The following is a 21,219-nucleotide window of genomic DNA, read 5'->3' as shown; positions in this document are numbered from 1 at the left end:
ACTATTTCGAGGTGCCCACAGGAAATTACAGAAATTGAGTGGGTAGAGAGGAAGCTCTCATGGATGCTTTCCCAGATTCACACTAACTCTGCAAGCATCATCTCTGAACTCCTGTCAAACTACCATGTGAACACCTTACTGATGCCATACTCACGACAGCAACGCAGCACATAAGCACGTGCTTGGAACTTGCGCACGCAGATTTATCTATGTCTGGTTTAATGCTTCTGATGCTATAGTGATATGGTTAAAAGAGAGAAAAAGAAGCTATAGTCAAGACGTAGTTATGTCTGTAGACCATTATCCAGACTAGATTTACTTGCTGTATTACTGTTTGTAAGTGTATCAGTGAGGTGGCCAGTGAAGCACAGCAAGAACACAGAACTGAGATGGTTGGCAGCAATGGCAAAGCAGAGGCTGCAGCCTATAAACCTGTCCTCAGTGCCGAGAAGCAGGTCATCACCACAACCTTGAAGTGTGCTACTTCTCTACACTACAAGTCATCAGATAAAAACCAACTTGTTTTTTTTATCAGATTAAATGCTGGGACTGCTTTCGCTGGGCTTACAGGAATTGCAAAGAACAGAGGTGACCTCTGCATTGCCAATTTTTCCTCATATAACAAATTACTGAAAACCTCAGTGGATTCAACTCCAATCTGTACTAGGTTACAAAGGGCACATGTCTGTTCATTCTCCCCTCCAGGAAAATCAAAATACTACAGCCAGGAAGGTGCACTCCACAGCCTGGAAAATTCCAAGCATGAACTCCCCAGGAGTCCAGCTGTAGCGTACTCAGCTATGCACACAGCGAAGCCATCAGTTCTTGCACTTCTATGGGCAGAAAGAGAGTCAGGATTCCTTCTGGCATCTCAGGAGGCTGGAGGTAATGTAATATCTACCTCCCTGACTTACTATTATTTTTAATAAATGTTTAGTCAGAGAAAAAAATATTCTGAGTTACCTTAGATACAGAATACTAGTGGTACCTGCTTTTCAACATTCACAGGTAGAAACCCTGATGAAGAAGCCAGATGCTTCTCTTCAAGTGCAATTCATGATGTGCATGATGTACTATGAATATTATCATCTCCTACAGCAGAAGCGCCTTGAGGGGATGAGCAACAGGAAGGGGAAGAACTTTTTAATACCATTAGTAGCCAGGGGGTGTACCACTGCAGGACACCCAAGTGATTAGGAAATGGGGTCAAGGACACGAGATGCTTCCCATCAGAAGCAACAGCACAGGCAGCTCGTTGTGAGCAGTAGCTATTGTGTAACCAAGGCAGCACATCTCTGCCCTCATAAAAGCAATGTCATTTGTAGGCTGAACTGCACCTCAGTGCAATTTTTCCTCAGCGGACTTGTACAAGTGAATTTACTGATACCAAAATAAAGTGCCTCCTGAGGCAAAATAATTAACTAAGTCAGATTCCACAGAATATCTAGTGTCAAGAAAGCCACTGGCAGGCTTGAGTGCTCCACAGATAAATTACCTTTTACACTATTCCTGATTCAGTAGCAGCATCATTTGCTAAGAGTTTAATTCTTCATTATATGGGCAGGCAGTGACAAATTAACACAGGTTCTTGTCTCAAAAGTACTTTCTCTGCAACTCGAACATTGTGGCTGGAAAAAACACCTTTTTCTTTGCAAAAACTCACTCCAAATGCACTAGAGGGCACACCGTAAGAAGATCCACAGAACCCAGGACCTCTGCAACACACTGGCCGACGGCAGGGCTGGACAGAGCACCTACACAAGCCGGGATGCAGGGATTTCGTCAGACAGGGACCTGCTGACCCCATGGCACTCGGCAGAAGGCTGGTGTAGGGGCCAAGAGCCCATACAGCTCTGGAAAGCCAGGAAATGGGCTGATATTTGGCAGATTACTCAAAGCAGAATAGTCAGACGTGTAGTGATAGGAACCTTTAGTTCTGCAAAGCAGAGCTATTTTTGTCTCAGAGAAGATTACAGTTTACAAACTAAGATGCTAAGTAATTTGGTTTCTTTTAAAAAAGAAAAAAGAAAAAAAAAGGCATTTTCACTTGCCTTGACAAGCTTAGCTTATTCCCATGTAACTCCCATAGACAGGAGGGGAAAAAAAAAATGACTAAAGAAGTGTAAATACGCCCCTCCCCACAACAAAGCATTGCTATTCTTGTGCCAAATATATAGAGATTAAAGGGACTGCAGAAAGAACAGTCTGCCTGACTGGATTCTTAAGAGCTATTGACTAAAGAATTATTTAGGCAAGAATTTAATTTGTATCAAAAAATTCTCAGTCCTTTAGAATTGAAGTGCTTACCTATACATATCATCCTCAGTTTTTTCAACTCATATGCAGTAAGATCTCACAAGTGATCAACATATAGCAGCAGAAAGTAAGAGAGGAGGTTTCACAGAGCTTTCATGTGATCATCTCTCCTAGTGATCACACAGGTGGCTAAACATAAAGAATGTTAACTATAGCACTTTACTAATTATAGAAAAAGACACCAAGAAATAGTCCAGATCTCTCTCAAGGGAGCTATATTGGTAACTCACATTCAGGCTTCAGTCCACAAAACCTTTATATGCTGAAGTCGCTTGTGTGAAGTTACCTGCTTGTCTTCTGTAACTGCTGGCAGCGTATGCAGGCTTTGCTGTCTCAACAGTGGTGGACTGGGGTTCTGGCTCTGAAGTGGAGCTCCAGCAGCATACACAGATTAATACTTTTTATATTCAGGATGTGCCAAAGAAGATTTTGATAAAACATTTCCTCATTTAGTGATACTAATCAAGACTTCGGCAGCTTTGCCCAATCATTTATGTCTCCCCAAAGCCATGAATAGAGGAAAAACATAAAGAGATTTTATTTCTTACAGCCTGAAGGGAATGGATTTCACATATTCAAGAACGGTTCAAAATCTATACATTTTGACATAGTGGACAAAGCCTCATATAAAGTGAAATCTCTGCCTACACAACAGCCATTTAAAATAAATGCATTAATGCTATACTGTAGTTACATACCTTTGTACATAAAAAATACTTAATTGGAATTTTATGTAATATATTTACTACAGTAGAGCTGTTTGAGGACCACACACACAGAGCTCTCCACTGAGGAAAATTAAGCATTTGATGCCCTTTTTTACCGTACCTTGGCCCTATGTTGTCTCTCCTCTGTTTCTCAAAAAGACCTTACCAGCTATTCATTTTCTCAAGAATTCTTTGTTCTGATTTTTAGCTGTACTGCATCAATAAACAAAGACAACAAAGCAAGAAGCTTTTATATTGGTCAACTAATACTTAAACCCGCGCGGAGAGAGGCATAAGTTGAAATAACAGTATAAGGGCTATAGTTGTGCCATTGTGTCCCTAGCTCTTTCTCACACTCTCTGCTCTCAAACCTCTTCAATGCATCTCCTTCCCTTCTGTATCTTTAACGTATACTTTTCAGGGGTGCATTAGTTACTGAAATGTCTAAGATGTTCTGCAAAGGAATAACGGTTAATTTTAAAAAAAATTGGTTACTATTTAGAAAATAAGCTTGGAAATCCTAACTGAATCTTTTCCTTAAGATTTTTAAATTTGCATTTTGTAAGCTGGAATTGTCACTGATCTCTGAGCCCCCAGGCACAGGAGAGTTCTCCCATATTCAGAGCCTCCGGTCTCCCCATGAAGAAAACAGGAAGCAGTTTGGGTGTGACCTCGCTCGCTGAGGTCAGCGCTATTGTTGCACTTCTGCACATTTTGGAAGCGTTTTAAAGTGATATGTCTCCATTATAGCGTTGGTACAAAAACAGGAAATAATCAACCAACGCCTTTCGAGAGGAAGGGTATTAGCAGAACTTATTTAAACATCCATTTCTTTAACAGATACCATCCCCAGTTTTAAGGAACCGATGAACGTATGTGCTCAAAATTGCACGTACAGCTGGAAAGGAGTGGTCACAACAGAGACCCACAAGCAAACAGCAAATCATTGGGATATGAATGTAGTCTTGGCTCTTCGTGTGCCAGCAAGCCCCATGCAGTTACATCATGAATACAACCCCACCCACAAACTGTGTGGCAGAATCAATTTCAAGCCAACAACATTGCTACTTCCTTCCTCCACCAAAACACCTCGTACCCCTATACATCAGAAAGAACAGAAATACGTGCCACTTTATACACACGTTGTTACTTAGTTTGTGATTTTGGCATAACTTGGAAACACAGCCCACCACGTTTGCATTTACTGCAAAAACTACTTGGAGGTATTAACAGAAATAATTTGAGTCAAACAAATATAAATATCTGTGTTCACCTTCGGACTTCAGTACTGTAACAATCACCCCATAGTGTTTTTCCACTAACAGCAGAGAGCAGAGGAAGCGGCAGCTCGAACGCGCCTTGCAGTAGTGCTGCTCGGTTTAGAAGTCAATGCCGTGTCACCAGCGCCGCCGACACCGCACATGCACAGCTTGCCGATGAGAGAGCAAACCTGCACGGCGAGCAGCCTTAACAGATCACAACACAACTCTGTGTTTGATCGCTGCTTTGATTACTGTTTCCATGGAAGACAAATAGACCAACAAATACTGACCTTGTTAACAGCAGTCATAAAATAGACAAAGGAAATCACAGTTTAGAAATTAGAGTGAATTTATTCTTCTTAAGTTTACTAGTAAAAAATGATCAGTGACTTTAGACTTTTACCCTTCTTTATACAGTAAGTTGACACCAGATTGGTGTCTTAAGCTCAGAGATATGAGAGTTTATTTCTAAAACCCAACTTAAAGTATAAGCCAAGTACATTGATAAAACACCTACAGAAAGCCCCTACTCTTCTTTACCCACACACACTATATTCTAGAAAAAAACCTAAGAAATTCAGTGTTAAGCACAAGGCTGAAAAAAGCACAGGAAGGAAGACATTTTTAAGAGTCATGAATGTTTCACAGTCCAAAAGAGTGATTTTTCCAAAAGTGACATTCTTGCATCTTATATTCATCATGATCATTTCCAGGTCAAAATGATTTAGTATGTAAGCACAGATTTATTTTTATCATATACCCTGCAAACAGAACTTCATGTGAAATTCAAATGATGTTGCCTTTAGTGACTATAATAATGATTCTCCAGTGAAAATTTGGTCCACTGACCAAAGGACACTCCATCACTGAACAAATTAATGTTGGTTTTGCAATTCAAAGCATGTAAGAAGTGGCAAGAAAGATCTTAATGAAGGAAAAAGATGTAACAAGACAGAGAGAGATGGTTCCAGTCCAATTTCTTCCTCGGGAACAGGCAGGCAGACACACACACACACACACAGAGTGAGCTGACATACTACGTTATTTGCCTTTTCAAATACCCAGCTATACCCAGAAGCTATTCTAACAAGTTTTGGTATGGAAAGCCTACTGGAGAGTGACAATTCAAAGTCATTTCAAAAGACAACTTACATTTAAATCCATCTCTAAACAAGTTTGATTTGGGATTTTTTTTTAAGGGCTAGTACATTAATATTTGATTTTCTATTGTGAATATGAATGATTAATATGATTATCTATTGATACTCTACAATTTATGGAAGTGGCACAGTACACTGCATTCTGTAGGGCCAAGCAGTGTTAGGCATGTAAAATCTGGTCTGGCACCTACATGCACAAAGGATTACTTAAGCAGCCTCCTGTTTTCTGAGAATGTGCAGACTGCATAAAAGGCACTAAGTACACAGAAAATTTTAGGTTTAAAGTCAGTGGAGAAGATACGCATTAAGAGAAACTAATACTGTCTACAGGAAAAGTGCCTCAATTCAACTAAGATGACTGTTCACTTGACTGAAATAATTTCTGGCTGACAGTTTTTGAAAGCCGAGCATTCTTACACCCTTCAGGAGCAGAAAGGCCAGCAGTACCAGTTACACATACACATTGCATCCTTTCAAATCTATCAACTAGCTTGGGGAAAAAAATAATAAATGCATTTGATCTATACATAGTCTTCAGCACCCTTCCCTCCTCCTCACCATTCAGCACCACACACATACTCCCTTGGTACCAAAGTTACAGCGAGGCATTATGCAGTTCACATCATTATGCAGCTGTAACATTTAGCATACAGCTGTACTCTTTCATAAGGAAACAAGGGAATATAAACATTTGCTTTTTTATACTGATTATCCAAAGATCAGATAAAATTATTGCCCTCAGGTCTAATTTTAATTTTGCTTTTGGTTCACAATACATTTCTGGTCAATTATTTGTGATTCTAAACCACAAAAATTAAGTTCTCTTCCAGACTAGAGTTCAGGCTACTTTAGTAATTCTATTTTTTTTTTTTTAGATGCATAGTATCATAGGCCTTTAAAAATCTATCAAAACCCTCACTTTACAGAGAGCCATTGAATGATCAGAAACCCCATACCAGAAAGTGAAAAACCCAAGTACTGTTTTTCACCTCTACTAATGCAAGTATGGGATTAAGAGTACATAGGCTGTGTAACTACTTCAGGTATCATTTGTGATGAATCATATATAAACTATCTATACTCTTGATGTTTCTCATGCGGTAGTGCCTCTTTTCAAATGGTCGCTTATTAAAAAAGAAACTACACCAAATATTTAAAGATGCTATTTTAAAGCAACACGTATCACTGTGCTTCTAATTATCCTGACGCTTCCAGGGTTCTCAAAGGCTGTCTTTATAGTAGTAGAAGACTTTTAGGCAAGATAAAAACTTTTCTTATTAAAAAAAAAACTATCTAGATAAAAGTGGCATTATGTTAAAAGGAAGCTGTAAATTAAACTTGTGATTCATTATTTTTCACGCCCTTACAATGCAGTAAAATCCAAATGTATTTGTACAGTTCATAACCCAAAAAGAAAGAAAGAAAAAAAAAAAGATATTCAGGTCACATAACCGTAGACAGTACAGTGGCCAAAGTCAGAAATGACCTACATGGCTATTGGCAGGAAAATGACAGAAGAGGATGGAAGAGAAACAAAATGCTGAAAGAAAGACGTACAATGTTCCCACTAGAAAGAGTCTTCCCCAAAGTGCCACTTTTTCTTCTTTAAATATGAGAACAACTTTTCTATGAAAACACAACACTCGCTAGGTTATAAATGGCAGAATTCCCCTGTGGAGACAAAGCCTGAGGTTATAGACAGGAATGTATCTGCCAGGCACCGTGGCCACAAGAGAGCCATGGCTCCACAACCTGCTTTGCTGGAGGTTATCCTTCCAGTCCACTGAAACTTCTGTTCTTGTAAATGCTTCCTACAGATCTCAGCAAAGTGAACTGGGACAACAGCAGCCTAGCCAAGTACATCGTCTCTTCGTTTTAACATTTGGGATATGCATACTACTGTTCTGGAGTTTTCCTCAGCAATTGTGACTGAAAGATGAGTAAAAATGGCTCAATACTCTTAAATTCCTGCTTTCAGAAGTTAAGCGCAAAGCAAAACGGTATCTGACTCAATGAAAAGGCAAACATTAGCCCTACCAATGAAAACTCTCAAGCAATTTAACTGTTTGCCTGGGATGCTGGCCTTTCAGCTGTCATCTTGTCAGAGTTCCTACCAAGGTCTACAATTCAGGGCCACAAGACTTCTTGTCTCAATCTGTGGAGACTGAGAACAGATAATTGCTCAGGCTTCTGAAGCTACACCACTAGGAAAAGTCAATTTTATTGTCTTCATTTCATCCCTTTTCAAAGTGGTGTTTGGCATTTGATGCCCATCTATTTGCATTTGTAACAAACTATAATAGATAAGACAAAAAAAAAAATGCCTTAATGACTTCCTGTCTCCAGCTACCTGACCTTCCCAATTACCTGCTCTTCCTAAAGCGTGAGGAACAGCAGCAAAGCGCTGACATCGTTACATACTCATTTATAGTGCTTTTACTTTGGACTTGTATTACGTTTTTATCCTGCTGTACAAAGCAAAAAAATAATTCGGCTCCCTCCTTTGGCCTGCTTCTAAGACAAAAGAGGAGTTTCCCCTTTTCTGTTGTGTATCTTAGACATTAAGGTTGTGTTTGTAGCACCCAAAACAGTAGTTTTACTTCCTGGCCACCTCCTTCTCCACACTTTGGTTGTTTTTTCGGTTTTTTGGTTTGGTTTTTTTTATTTTTTATTTAGACACCTTGTATCCAAACTACTAGAAAGAGCAACCACAATGGAGAAGTTACTGACTGACACTTGTGGGGCAAGAAACTAATTTAAAAGATTAGAAAGGGACATTTAATATCCTCTAAAATGCTGCAACACTTCCCTGTGGACCAATGCTCTTCTCCCTGAAGATTGTTAGGAGCACCCAACATCCCTGCTATGTCCTTCCTACTGATCCAATAGAAGGAAAATGGTACTAACATCATTATTAGTTTCTTGACATTCTAGGGCATCTGGACTTAACGTCTTCTTGGAAATTTTGCTGTGCTATTGTTTGAACTCTGCCTGTCGTACCTGATGTTGAGATTGCTACAAAACTTGATTAGCTCTTATACTTCCTTTCCTTCCAATCCCCAACATGCACACGTAAAGGAAAGGACTCCAGTTTGCATTCTCACATAGCAACACCAGATAAATACATTTGCTTAAATCTAATTTACAATTTTTTTTTTTTTTTTGGGGGGGGGGAAGCTTTTATAGGATAAGCCTACCTGAAACCTAATATACCATAGATTTATTAATTTTTTAGTATTCAGCATCTGTCAGCATCTAAGTCAAATCACCAAAACTGATCAAAGTCACTAGATACACACTGAGGCTCTAAATGTATAGTGTGTTAAATCAGATTTTGACAAGCGTAGCATCTATATATGCAACGTGAATATTTCTTTCAGCCCAGTAACAACTAAGCTCTATTTAAATCAAGAATCTGAAGGAAGGAAAGTATCTTCCTCTTCCAAACTAGGGATAAAATTGGTTTACATGAACAACCACTTAAAGCAATCAGTCATAACTGAAAGGGTCACCAGAAAAATACGCAGATCAAATATTCAAAATTTATCTAATTAAAAGAAACACCACATGTGTTTTAACATTAGATCGTGAGTAAGCATCTTTAATTTTAATGCAAGACTTTAAATGTGTGCAAATACCACATAAATTGCATTTTAATATATAAACAGAAAATGACACAACTGCAATTATATTAGAAATAATTACTACACTAAAAAATATACAGGGTAGAAAAAAATTATACAACAAATAACCCAACAAGAATCAAATCATCAAGTTACCTTGAAACTGCTTGGGTGCTCTGTGCTAGACTAGATGCTGACCACCTGAACTAGAAACTGCACTATGAAAACAAACTGAACAGGTCCAAGAGCTCCCACCACTGACTGTGAGGAGGTTATTGGTTCTTGTCAAAGATGCCAAGCCAGTCATCAAGAGCAGCTCCAAGATCTTCAATCTCATTTAAGAAACATGTTCAATCCTGGGACTGATTTGATGATTTTATTTTGTTCCCCTCACCCCATTTGAAAAGTAAAATCTTATAAAATAATTTTAATCTTAACAGTACTCAGCTCTTTTAGTGTTTCAAAACAGTAGGATTCACAATGACTCAAACACTTGGTTTATGTTGAAAATCCATATGATTAATATTCGTCTGAGATCTAACATAAGAAGGAGGGGAAAACTACAACTTCTGCAAATTGCCAAACCTATTTTGCCTCCAAATAAGTAATTTTATGTAATAGGTGGAACTTGAAAGTGCCTTTTGCTCTCCATTACAGTCAGGCTCTTCTGTCTTTCCCCTCCTTTCCAGTTCAAGTCCTTTCAAACAGCAACAGGCTGCAAGAGTTATAGTAACTGAATCAGAATTTGTTTTACTGTATGTCAGCATTTCACATACTTTTGGAAGTTGAAACATCTTAAAGGAAATGAAACTGTCTTCACTGAATAGCATAACTATTTGCTATTCAATGTCCACCTATATTTGGTCGAATTCTGTTTTTTTAAAAACCTTCAGCTCAGTTCTCATTCATCTTCTCATTATGGTATTTCCCTACACTAACTACAGCACTTCATAATAATCAGAACATCAAGTATCACTGATGGCATCCAAGTTGACATCCATTCAAAACACCAAGTTCACCTCTGGGTCCTTTGTTTCAGGCAAAGATGGACTGTTTCATGGTTCACACACTGCTGCACACATTAACACAATCCTAAACAGTACAGATTTTTTTTTTTTTAATTAAAGCTACAGCTTTGTATAGCACTGTCTCATGTTATCTAGAAAGCTCTATGAAGCTCTCTGCCCTAGTATCAGATATCAAACCACAACCTTAAGAGAACAGCATACGTTCATGTTTTGCGTGATCGTTTGCTTTAGTTCTGTTTAGCATCTTTCACATAAATTCTATTACAAAACATTGGGTTGCAAAACACAGAGGTTTCATACAAGAACAAAACAATAACAACTAAATTTAATTACACACTTCAGAAGATGAAATAAGTGACAGGTCTGCGTCCAATTAGAGGAGAGAAAAATTTTGGTGGAACTTTAAAAATATCGTCTTGATTAGCAATACTATGCATACTTTCTAAATGGCAAGTTCCAGGCACTTGGGAATTGCATTAATCTGAGCATTGATATTCTCAGACAGTTTTAAGTACAAAACACAATCACTGCATTATCATTCTCCCTAAGTATTTACATTCCATGAGCAAGCATCGCACACTGAGCTCAGAGATTCTGAATTTCTTACTAGTTTGATGAAACTTTTTTAAAGTGCCTCCTGAAACAAAAAACAGTAAATCAAATGACTATGTCTTCAGTGACACACCAGTCTTAATTTATGACTCTGGCAGAGAAGCAAGTAACCGAGGAAGATCTACAATGCATTGCATATTATGGTGGTTTTTTTAGGAATTTTTAATTTCTTACTTCACCTTCAAAAATCTTATATTCATACATTTTGTGGAATTTTTAAAAGTTGCATAATGGTCTAGGAGAGAACTATGCACAGTTCTGTATTGAAAAATATTTTTGCAGAGTTTTCTAATGAGGTATTTGAGTCCCAGGTTTTTTAGAAACTGTTTGGAAAAAAATATTTGGACAAATTAAACACTAGATATACTAGTACTCAACTAAGCAACATGAAGATATAGTTGACTTTCATTATCCAACATAAATATAACAGATGACATTTATAGCCAAAAATTTTCTACTTAAGATTTAAATGACTTGAGCAGTCTATCAAGACCAACTTTTCAAGCACTCAGGGAAAAGGGCTAAACAAGAGCTAGAGCACCAGCTATTTGCTGAACTACTTTAACAATACAGAATACAGAAAAAGACATCCCTGCAACCTGAAACTCAATTTTTTCATGATTAACAGATGAAAGATATTATTATAATTATAGTATTTGTTCTCAACATATGAAATCTGTATATTTCTTCTACATTATCTACTGTAAAACCTGCTAATTTTAAAGAAATAATACATAATTTAATATTGCCTATATGTTGCCATATTAGGCAAACAGCAAGACATATCCATGTATTTATAATCTCCTCCTTTTTCCTAGCCCCCTTTTTCCAAGATAAAAATCAGTCTGTTCTTTGGAAACACAAATTAACTTCACCACACCTATGATGCTTAAGAATCACAAACGCACATTGCAAAAACCAATTGAAGATTCCCATCCCCTTAAAAGACTTTCAGGATTGAAAGGGGTTTGTCATGTGGTTTGTTTCATTTGAATTTGTTGATATGGTTATTATTCCTGTTAACATTACTTCAGACTTTCCCCACCTTTAACCAGTAATTACACCTACTATATCTGACACTTAGTTGCCAGATTAGCGAGCACCTTTTACATCATTTCCAATATTTCCAGTAGAAGTCAAAGAGGAGTTTTAGGTTTTCCTCTGCACACCCTTTGACTGTGCAGGCTCATGTGCCCCAGTATTCCCACTACTCCCCACAAGAACTACCAAAAATCTCTGGATCCTCTATTTATACTCAGGGAGGTATATGAAATTCTGGAAAGCACATCGACTGCTCTTGCAGTTAACTCTGCAGGTGAAGCACGGCAACCCCTAGGAACCAGAAGGGGCTTGCGCTGACAACTGGCGAAGGAGGAAAAACACCCAGCTACCACAGGGGAACTGCTGCTCATCCAGCAATCCTCGGCTCAGATTCCCAGCAGAAAACGGATAAAACATTTTTCAAAGCAGAGACCAAACCAGAACACAGAACTCCACTGAATGCATAAAACCCACAAGACTCAGTTTTCATCTCTCCCAGTGCTTTTATGGTGGGTTTTAGAAGTTGATTACCTGCCTCCTTTCTCTAGACCATGTTCCCATTCTTTTCCCTTCATGTTTCCTAATACTCTCTAGGTAGCAGAGAACAGCTACTATTCCGTTGTTTCAGAAAATTATTATATATATTTAAATTAAACTCTGAGCAATTTTTTCCTCAACTCATACTTAGCTTTGAGACCTACCGTGCTCCTATTTCAGGACTGAAAACCAGCCCAGAAAATCTTGTATTTTCCAAGCTACAAGAATCAGTCTATAAAAGACAACATGTCTATTCCCAAACTATATAATTAATAGGAGGGAACAGATCAGAGGCTTATTTTGCATTGGTTCAAATAATATTACAGCATAAACTAAACTTGCTGTCTACCAGATAAAAGCAATTTGGATGCTTTTCATGATTTCTAACAGCGACCAAAGGAAAAATGAAAGATGATAACCTCAGCAATTAGTGCAAATTAAAAAAAGCAGCAGATTTTGCAAAAATATCTGGATGCGGAAGCCAGCAATACCTATGAAGTATGACACAAAAAGCATCTAATGACTCTGCACTTTTCCTAAAGACGGGGAGTACCTTCAGATTTACCCGTCACAACACTCAGGCAATGCACTCAAGTCATAACCCCTTGCCACAAGACGAATTTATGGAATGTCAAAACAAGTTCTAGATAGGTACAGAAATAAAGAGACAAGAGTTTCCCTACATATTCCATAATCCTGGAAACTGCCTGTTGCTGCTAGCTGTACAGACTTTTAAATCCAAACTGCTGGGCTGGTTGATGCTGTTGGGATGACAGAAGCATTTTGAACACCCCAGTGCACAGGTCAACGTGCCACCCGCATTGCTAATCCCATTATTTTCAGCGCCAAGTCTGTCCTTGAGGACCCTCGGCAACAAAGAGCTAGAAGGGGCACCCTGCCTGCAAGACGGTTTCTCTGCGACCTACACCTACGGCTGCTCTCACAACTTGCAGCAGCAGCAGGGCTGTAGGTCCCGCGGGCTCCCTTCGGCGGAGCCGTGCCGGAGCTGGCGGCACCGGGGACTCGACGCTCGATGCTGCCGACTCCCCAGGCGGCTAAAGCCGCCCGCCCCGCTTCTCGCCCCCCAGCCTGGGGAACCGCCGGAGGGACGAGCCTCTCCCTCCACTCCCCCCCCGGCACCACCTCCGGGGAGCCCTCCCGAAGCCACGGAGGACCAGCCCTGCCCCGGCACCAACCGTCCCCGCGGAAGCTGGGTGCGGCGCCGCGGCATGTCCGCGCTCCGAAGCGGTGGGGACGGGAAGCCGGCGATGCCACCCACCCCTACCGGGCCCGGCCGCTCCCGGCGGACTCCGGCGCCCGCAACCCCGAGGCGGGACCGCGCCCCTCACTCGCCCGCCGCCTCAGGGCGGCGCCCCAGCGGGCCCCCTCCACCCGCGGCCGCAGCCGGCGCCCCGGCGGGAAGCGCAGCCCCGGCGGCGGGGCTTTACCTGCTGGCAGGGTCGCAGCGGTGCTACCAGCCGGGCTGGGGCCGCTGCTGGCGGCGACGCCCGCGGCCGCCTCAGCGCTCACCCCCGCTGCGGCTGGGCTCTCCCCACCGAGCACCGCCCACTCCCCCCGGCGCTGCGGCGCGATGGTGCCGCCCATGCTCCCCCCCCGCCCGCGGGATGGGGCCGCCCGCGAGGGGCGGGGCGGGGGCCAGTGGGCGCGGGGCGGCTGCGGCGCTCCTGGGCGGCCCCGCCGGGCTCTGCGGGGGCGCGACGGCGGGCAAAGGCGGAAGGGACGCCGGGGCTTCCCGCTGGCGCGGCCCCGCGACCCTCCTCGTACGCGGGGACCTGCGGGGACCTCCGTGCCCACCCCGCGCCAGGTCCGCGCTGAGGGGTGGTGGAGTCGAGCCCGCCCCCAGGCTCCGCGGCCCGAGCGGCGCCGCCCCAGGCGGGAAGCGCGCTGGAACGTTCCCCCCGGCCCCGAGCGGCCGCCGCCCGCCTGCCCGCAGCCCCTCTCCTCCGCCCCGCTTGCGGTGGGGCAAAGCGCGGGGGCGGCCGCCGCTGCTGCCGCCGGACCAGGAAGTGAGGCCCGCGGCTCCCCGCAGCCCGGCCGTGCCGCCGCGCCCCGCCCGGCCGAGGCTCCCCAGCGCCGGGGCGGGGAGGGGGTGCCGCCGGCCGCCCCGCGGGACCAGCCGCCGCCCTGAGGCGTCCCCGCCGAGCCCCGGGGGATGGGCAGAGCCACCCGCCGGCCAGGCTTCACCCCCCCACCGGTGAGGACCCGGCTCTGCGAGCATCCTCCGCTCCGCCGCGGCCCGGGCGGGAAATACCTGCCGGCTCGCCGCCGCCGGGTAACGGTCCGCGCGGGTGTCACCGAGCCGCCGCCTCCATGGCGCTCGGTCGCGACGGGAGGAGCTCCTCCCCCTCCCGCATGGACCCAGCCAACGTGACGGGCCGTTGCCATGGCTACGGAGCGCTGACGTCAGAGCGCTTAAAGCGACAGCGCCTGGGAGGTCCCGGTGCCGAGGCCTGCCGAGCCCGCCGTGGCCTGGGGCGGCGGGGCGAGGCGAGGCGAGGCCGGGCTCCCTCGGCCGCAGTAGGGCGACCACGTTCGGGGCGGGGGAGCCGCAGTGCCCGCGGAAGCCCCCTGTGAGCGCCCCAGAGCCTGGCGGCACCGGGCACCCGGGGGAGAAGCCGTCCCCGGGTAGCGGCGGCTGTACAGCCGTACGGCCGAGTGCCGCAGAGCCCGCGGCGGGCCGGGCGGCAGCAGCAGCTGGGCTGAGGGCTGGCAGCCCATGTACGTTCCGTTCCCTGCAGCCGGCAATGGCTCTCGCCTCCCGGCAGGGCGGCCGGTGGGGGCTGCGGGCCTGTCCGGCCTGGCAGGGGGTGGTGCGGAGCAAAGGGCGGAGAACAGGCCGGCAAAGCACAAGACATCCCCTGGGGGGTGGCTCAGCGCCTGCTGCCAGGGCGGGTGCTGGTGCACACAGGTGGCCACCAAATCGTTAGTGCAGCTGTGGCCAAAGCTCCTCCTTTACATGAAGCCAAGGGGAGCACACGTTGCCTATAAAGCCTTTCACCTCCCGAGCATCCAAATGGCTGCTTTCCAGTGGCCCCCCAGTATTCGATGGCCGTGTTGCCTTGCTCCGCTGGAGCGGCCTGGGGAGGAGCATGAGGGCCTGGCCTGGCCAGGAGGTGTAGGCCAGGGCTGCCAGGCCCCTGTGGAGCTGCTTACAGGTGTTAGGAAGTGATACAGGTGAGGCCCTGAGCTCCGCATTTTCGGCTACCTCCTCATGAGCAGCCCTGGCCTCTGTGGACCTGATCAATAAAAGTTGTATCTCACCCTCAGTGCTCAGTGGGCTGGGGTGTTTCTCTTTGATTAGTAGCAAGGTGGAAGTGATGTGTGTGAACAGATGCTCAATTCTCTAGTATTTCTCACAAAACTGCGATCCTACATCCCTCAGTGGTGCACCCATCCTTATCCTGACACATGGAAAGCAGAAAGACCATCAGAGACTGACTGCCAAGGTTGTAGCAGTCTCAGTGCGGATCCATCTGCTCTTCCATGTCTCGTGCTAAAATTACAATCAAATTGCCAAACTACAGTCACAGCCAACGTGAGACCTGAGACTATATTAATAGCTAATTTGTGGGATGCTCCAGCCACACCTTCTCCGAGTCCTGCCTGCTCCACTGACCTTGACACCACAGGGACACCTCTGTAAAAGTCATTGCCTCGGCACAGCCAACATAAGCAGCCCTGGTCAGGACTCCAACACTAAAGATGGGATGCTTGCATCACCCATCTTCTCAGCATGGGTCTGCCACACCATCAGCACCACGAAGTTTCAAGATTTTCATAAAATATTTTACATGAGTATCATAACTACTGCAGGTAAAGCAATCTTTGAGCTATTAGTATATTACTGATAAATGGCTCCATGTTAATGGTAGTACATACTGGAACATACAGTACGTACTGTAATGAAACAGCTCATTGCTTATCTTAAATCCATTTAAAAAAAAAATTATGCACTTTCCTTAACTGACTCAAACCTATTATTTTAATAGCTTTGTCCTGGTTGCAAAGTCTATATTGTGCTTTCCTGCACTGCAATACATCTGTCCTCCATTTATCCAAAGGACAGATGTCATTCAGCAACATGTTTACTTTGCATTTAATGAGTGATCACATAGCAAAAATCAACAAGGAATGAGTTTGATTTTGTGAACCATACTTGAAGAGAAAAAAAAACTTCCTCAGAGTCACTGTATCACTGTATAAGTTGCTTAACTTTTTATAAAAGGGAGAAATCAGCACAAGGATAGTTCTCCCTTAAACTACGTTTGTTCCCTTACATTTTTCTTAATTCAATCTTCAGATCTTTGAGTAGTGATTACTGACAAGATATGGTCCCAGAATGAGCACATCATTTCTCATCTTCTGTTTTGAAACAGCTCTGGAAAATAACAGGCAGTAAGCAAAGCCCGAGAAAGTTCAGATCATATTTAGGCAGTTACATATTATGAAATTATCAGTCTTTGTCCTTCCAGTGGAGCAAATTAAAACATTTTATAAAAAATACATAATTTATCCTCATGACTCATTTGGGAGACAGGGACGTTTCTTCAGTTGCAGACTGGGAAAACGAAGCACACAGGACATGGTTCTCAGCAGGGGAACTCATCTTGCAGGAGTGGCATTGCTGCAGCTGTGGTGGTCCAAGGCTAACAGCAAAGCAAAGTTTGCAAGGAGGAATATCTTTTCTTAGATCAACAGATACAAATAAAAAAACCTGCCTCTCCATATAAAACTCATCTCACCTACTGTGTAGTCTGTTTAGTCATTTACTATAGGAAGAAGTTACGAATTCCTAATGAAACAGAAATCCCCAGTCCTGCTACTGGCAATATTTTACAACCAGTTTTTGTCCAGTTCTGCTTCTGATCACTGGTTTCATATGACAAACCCTACGCTGCAAAATCAGAGCTACCCCTAATTAAGCTATTCTCATGCCAGTTCAGCAATATGCTTCGTATTATTTTAGAATTTATATAAGGAATCAATTTGTTCTGCATTGGAAGAGAAAGGTTGAGCTACAGTGCCAGATGAGTTTTAAAATCAATATCTAGATCAGTTTCTCTAACATGTTCTCTTTGAGTTATGAGTTACTACAGCCAACAAAGCAACTTCGGTTTCTGATAGATTAAATGCTACTGGAGGCCCCCAGTGCTTGGATTCCTGCCCAATGAGTCTGAAACATCTCCAAAGGGAAGGTAGAGGGAGGGAACCTGTTTGGAGATTGTGCTGATTCAGCGGTAACTGAAAACCTCAGTTCTCAGTTTTCAGATAGCTCCAGCAGACCCTAAACACCCTTTTGATGGAAATTTTGTGAAATATTGCATGTTAGGACAGTGAACGGGTACTAGGAAGCAATGAGACATTTTCTAAAAACCTCCCCAGTCTTGGCAGGGCCAGAGAGTAGAAGGTATAAAGATGGACAGGCACATGTATAATCTAAATGGCTAGAAATACTGCTGAAGTCTATGCATGTCTTGTCTTGGTTCCAGAGAAATGCAGAGTTCATTGTCAGCCTGGTACTTTCCATGTTCCAGAAAGCCCCCACATTTCATCAGCCCATTATCTAATTCCTTCCCAAAACACTTCAGGATGTACATGAAGTAATCATGTTTCTTCAGGAGACAGATAACTAAGAGACAAAGATCCAGTGGGAATCCCCTCCACTGGTGTGACTGAATCACACCAGCCCTTTGACTGACTTTAGGAAAACAAAAGAAAAAAATAAATTTCTCACTCAGACTTCAGAATTAATTTATCGATGTAACAATCCACTTTCTTGACACCTCTACAATGGCAACACGGGTTTTCTTTCATCATTGGTTTTTTCATTGGTTAAATCAGGCCACTCCTGCAGTATGTACACTTTTGCTTTGTCCTCATTCTTTGTTTATGTCTGACAGCATTTGTGCTACTGCAATCCATGCAGCTATTCAGGTGAGATACAATAATCTACATCTCTTTCCCCTTACCTTTCCATCTTTCTCTTCAGATCTAGGAATTAAAATGGTGATTAACCCCTTACTAATAAGCGAGCAATCTCACATCATTCTTTATTCAAGCCTTATAAAGAGCCAGAGACTTAAAAGTTCACTTAATTTACTGATATATTTTAATTACTCTGTTAAGCAGGATTACACATATTATCTTTATATTCTATATACATGACAGGAAAGCATGTCCATCTTCACATAACCCTTCCTCAACTCATTCCTAAATATGAAAGCAAAGGTTTTACTGCTTTACCTTCAATCTCCTGTTTTCTTTCTTACTGAAGTCTAACATTCATTCATTTCAAGAACCCTCCACTTGCTCAGCCGCACAACTGAAGTGCGAGAGATGATCATCTTTTGTCATTCTGTCAGTGGCTCTGCTTACATATGGATGACCTTTCACAGCACCAAGGAGCGGTGATCTCACCAGCTGATGCTCTGCATGAAACGCATCTAAGGTGGCAGTTTAGTTCACGCTGTGTACATGTCTCTCTAGAAATCCAAGAAAGAATGCATATGGCGACTGCACTTTCTGCTCACCATCGGCTCTGGTCTTTGGATCACTGTTTAATTTGGCATGTGGAGGGGAGTATCCTTGCTGTGTTTTACTAGTGTCCTTGTGCTACCAAAAAACAGTGAACTTCAGTTTCTAGGGCTGCCAATCCAGCATAATTCAGTTCCTTTTATATCCACATGCTTATTCTCTAATATTTAATTCAAATAAAAAAATCAACGAAAGAGAATGTAAGGAGACACAGTAATAGCATTTTTCTTGTTATTTAGGAGACTGAAGAAACAGTGGATGTCAGTGCATTTACTTTTTGAGGTCCAGTAAAACAGCAGATCAAGCTGCACAGTCGGATCATTGTGCAGCTACAGTTTTCAGTCTGAATTCCTGACTCTAGAGTGAGCCAGGTGACTCATCCTTTAAAGAGAACTGAACAATCACTGAACACCACTTAAATAGAAGAAAGGGGAGTGGCTATATATGCATGGATGCTTTATGTGTGGCCTATATGTATGCACGTATTTATGAGTAATATATATTAATATTTCTTTCAGACAAAATGACGAAGGATACTCGTGGAACTGCTGAAAGTGCTCATCATAAATGAACAGCAACAAAAATCAAACAGGCTGAAAAAGCCATTTGATCTATACTGTTCTCTTCTAAGACCAGTTGCAACACTGAGAGATCAGTAGCAGGTTTCCTGTGCTTACTGTAATTTGCAAGGTGTTTCACCAATGTTTAAGATCACTAAATGAGGCAAAAGGCAATGCTCATATAATCACTGTGCTTCTGCAAGTTCTCTGATGCCGCAGTCCAACCCACTTGTAATAATGGCACGCGAGGGCTGAGAAAACTCTACAGTGTGTTTTGGAAATTCTTTTGATTTCTTCTAGAGGGGGAGAGGAGTAGGCAAGCAGAGGAAGGGGAATCTGTATTTAAAACCTACACAGAAAAATTTAAGAGTCTGCCTACAAATCCCAGACTCAGGGGATGAAGCGTCACATCAACTGTAACTCTCTGGCAGCAACTTTGCTTGAAATGGCCAGGGAGAAGGCTCCTTTCTACCAAGGGTGTGGGTGTGGAATTGTAATAGACACTTCCATAAACTGCTGTCTGCTCAAATGTCATGATGTTGGCTTTCTGCCCCATTTTCAGCTGCAGAGAACAGCAGATGGGAGGGGCAGAAACAATGAAGATCCCTTTTTAACTCTCAGTTTGAAAAATCTCCCGACCCTTTTCAGCCAAATAGATCTTCTCCTTACTCTTATGACTGGTATTTTCTAGATGCTGCTTTGGAAATTACAATTACTTTACCGTATACCTAACCTAATCCTAAACCCCAAGGATTTTACTGTGTGCATAATAGGGAGCAAACAGGGACTAGTTAGCTGCACGTAGGACAGCAAGTGATCACTTTTTGAGAGTTTTCAGTTACTTCTTTGTCAACAACTGAAGAGCGTAATGTACATTAAAGTTGTGTTCCAGGTATAAAGTGGAATGAGTGGAGACAAAAGAGAAAATGTGAAAAGTCATGAAAGGACCTTAACAAAGCATTCAATAACTGACATGGGTAGTAAAAGAGTGGAATTACGAAGAAAGAAGCATTAAAGAAGTATTATTTTGTTCAGTCCATTCAGAGATTGTTTGGCCCTTTTACGGAACAAGATAGGAAGTCAACTGAAGAAGCATGATCATGTCCATTAATTAGCTTTAGAAATTCTTACAAACATAAGCAAGTTTCCAATCACAACAAAATCAAACTACTTTTCACATTTTTAATGAAAGATTCTTGCATTCCACTGCTACCCAATATCTTAGAAAATAATAGGTGTAATATTGTTTATTTTATGTATTTGCATAGTGCCACCAACAAATGAAGGCATTCACACAGCCAAAGCCCACGGTACATAAATACAATACAGTCCCACTGAACACAGCTCAGTGCTGTTAACTGCAGACAGCAGAATACCAAGCTATCAGGTGTCACGCTGGCAAACGCTTTGGTGAAGATCAGTAAACGAACTAAGGATTTAACTCAGTGAGTTGCAGTTGCATTATGGTAAAGATGGCAAAGGGTATTTATTCCTCAGTTTTGGAATCTATGCTAACGTTCAGGTGTAGTGCAGCAAGAAGTGTTGCATGTTAGACTAATTATAGGTGTATTTCACCTTCCTCTGAACGTTGAGCTTACACTGAGCTGTTAGCAGTATTACTCAAGCTTGCAATTTTTAAGTTTTGCCATTTAACTTACAGAATTTTTGGTACCTGAAGAGTTTTATGGTCATGAATGAGGAAATCTGATACAAGAGGCTGGGTTTGCAGGTCTACAGAGAGACAGAGACCATTTTTAGTAAGCTTTTCAACACACTGCTGCTACTGGCTCTTAATCTGCATCTGCATCAACGTTGTTG

The 21,219-nt window shown here is 42.9% G+C and overlaps 1 protein-coding gene across 4 annotated transcripts in view; it reads right to left on the bottom strand.

Moving 5' to 3' along the window:
* GNB4 (G protein subunit beta 4) overlaps window positions 1-21,219 on the bottom strand; it is a 72,984-nt gene that overhangs the window by 15,760 nt on the left and 36,005 nt on the right. The window contains exon 1 of one of the 4 annotated variants that reach the window (XM_054835752.1): window positions 14,559-14,702. The exons of 1 other annotated variant lie outside the window; for it this stretch is intronic. The gene's annotated coding sequence lies outside the window, so the exon portion shown is untranslated. Of the gene's footprint in view, window positions 1-13,482; window positions 13,564-13,734; window positions 13,865-14,558; window positions 14,703-21,219 lie in introns of those variants that run through there. 2 more of the 4 variants (XM_054835754.1, XM_054835755.1) reach the window with 2 other exon arrangements.

Source organism: Grus americana, chromosome 9, assembly GCF_028858705.1.
Source record: "Grus americana isolate bGruAme1 chromosome 9, bGruAme1.mat, whole genome shotgun sequence".
NCBI classification, from domain to species: Eukaryota; Metazoa; Chordata; class Aves; order Gruiformes; family Gruidae; genus Grus; species Grus americana.
The sequence above is the reverse complement of the archived record's forward strand: the minus strand, read 5'-3'. Positions and strand labels throughout refer to the sequence as shown.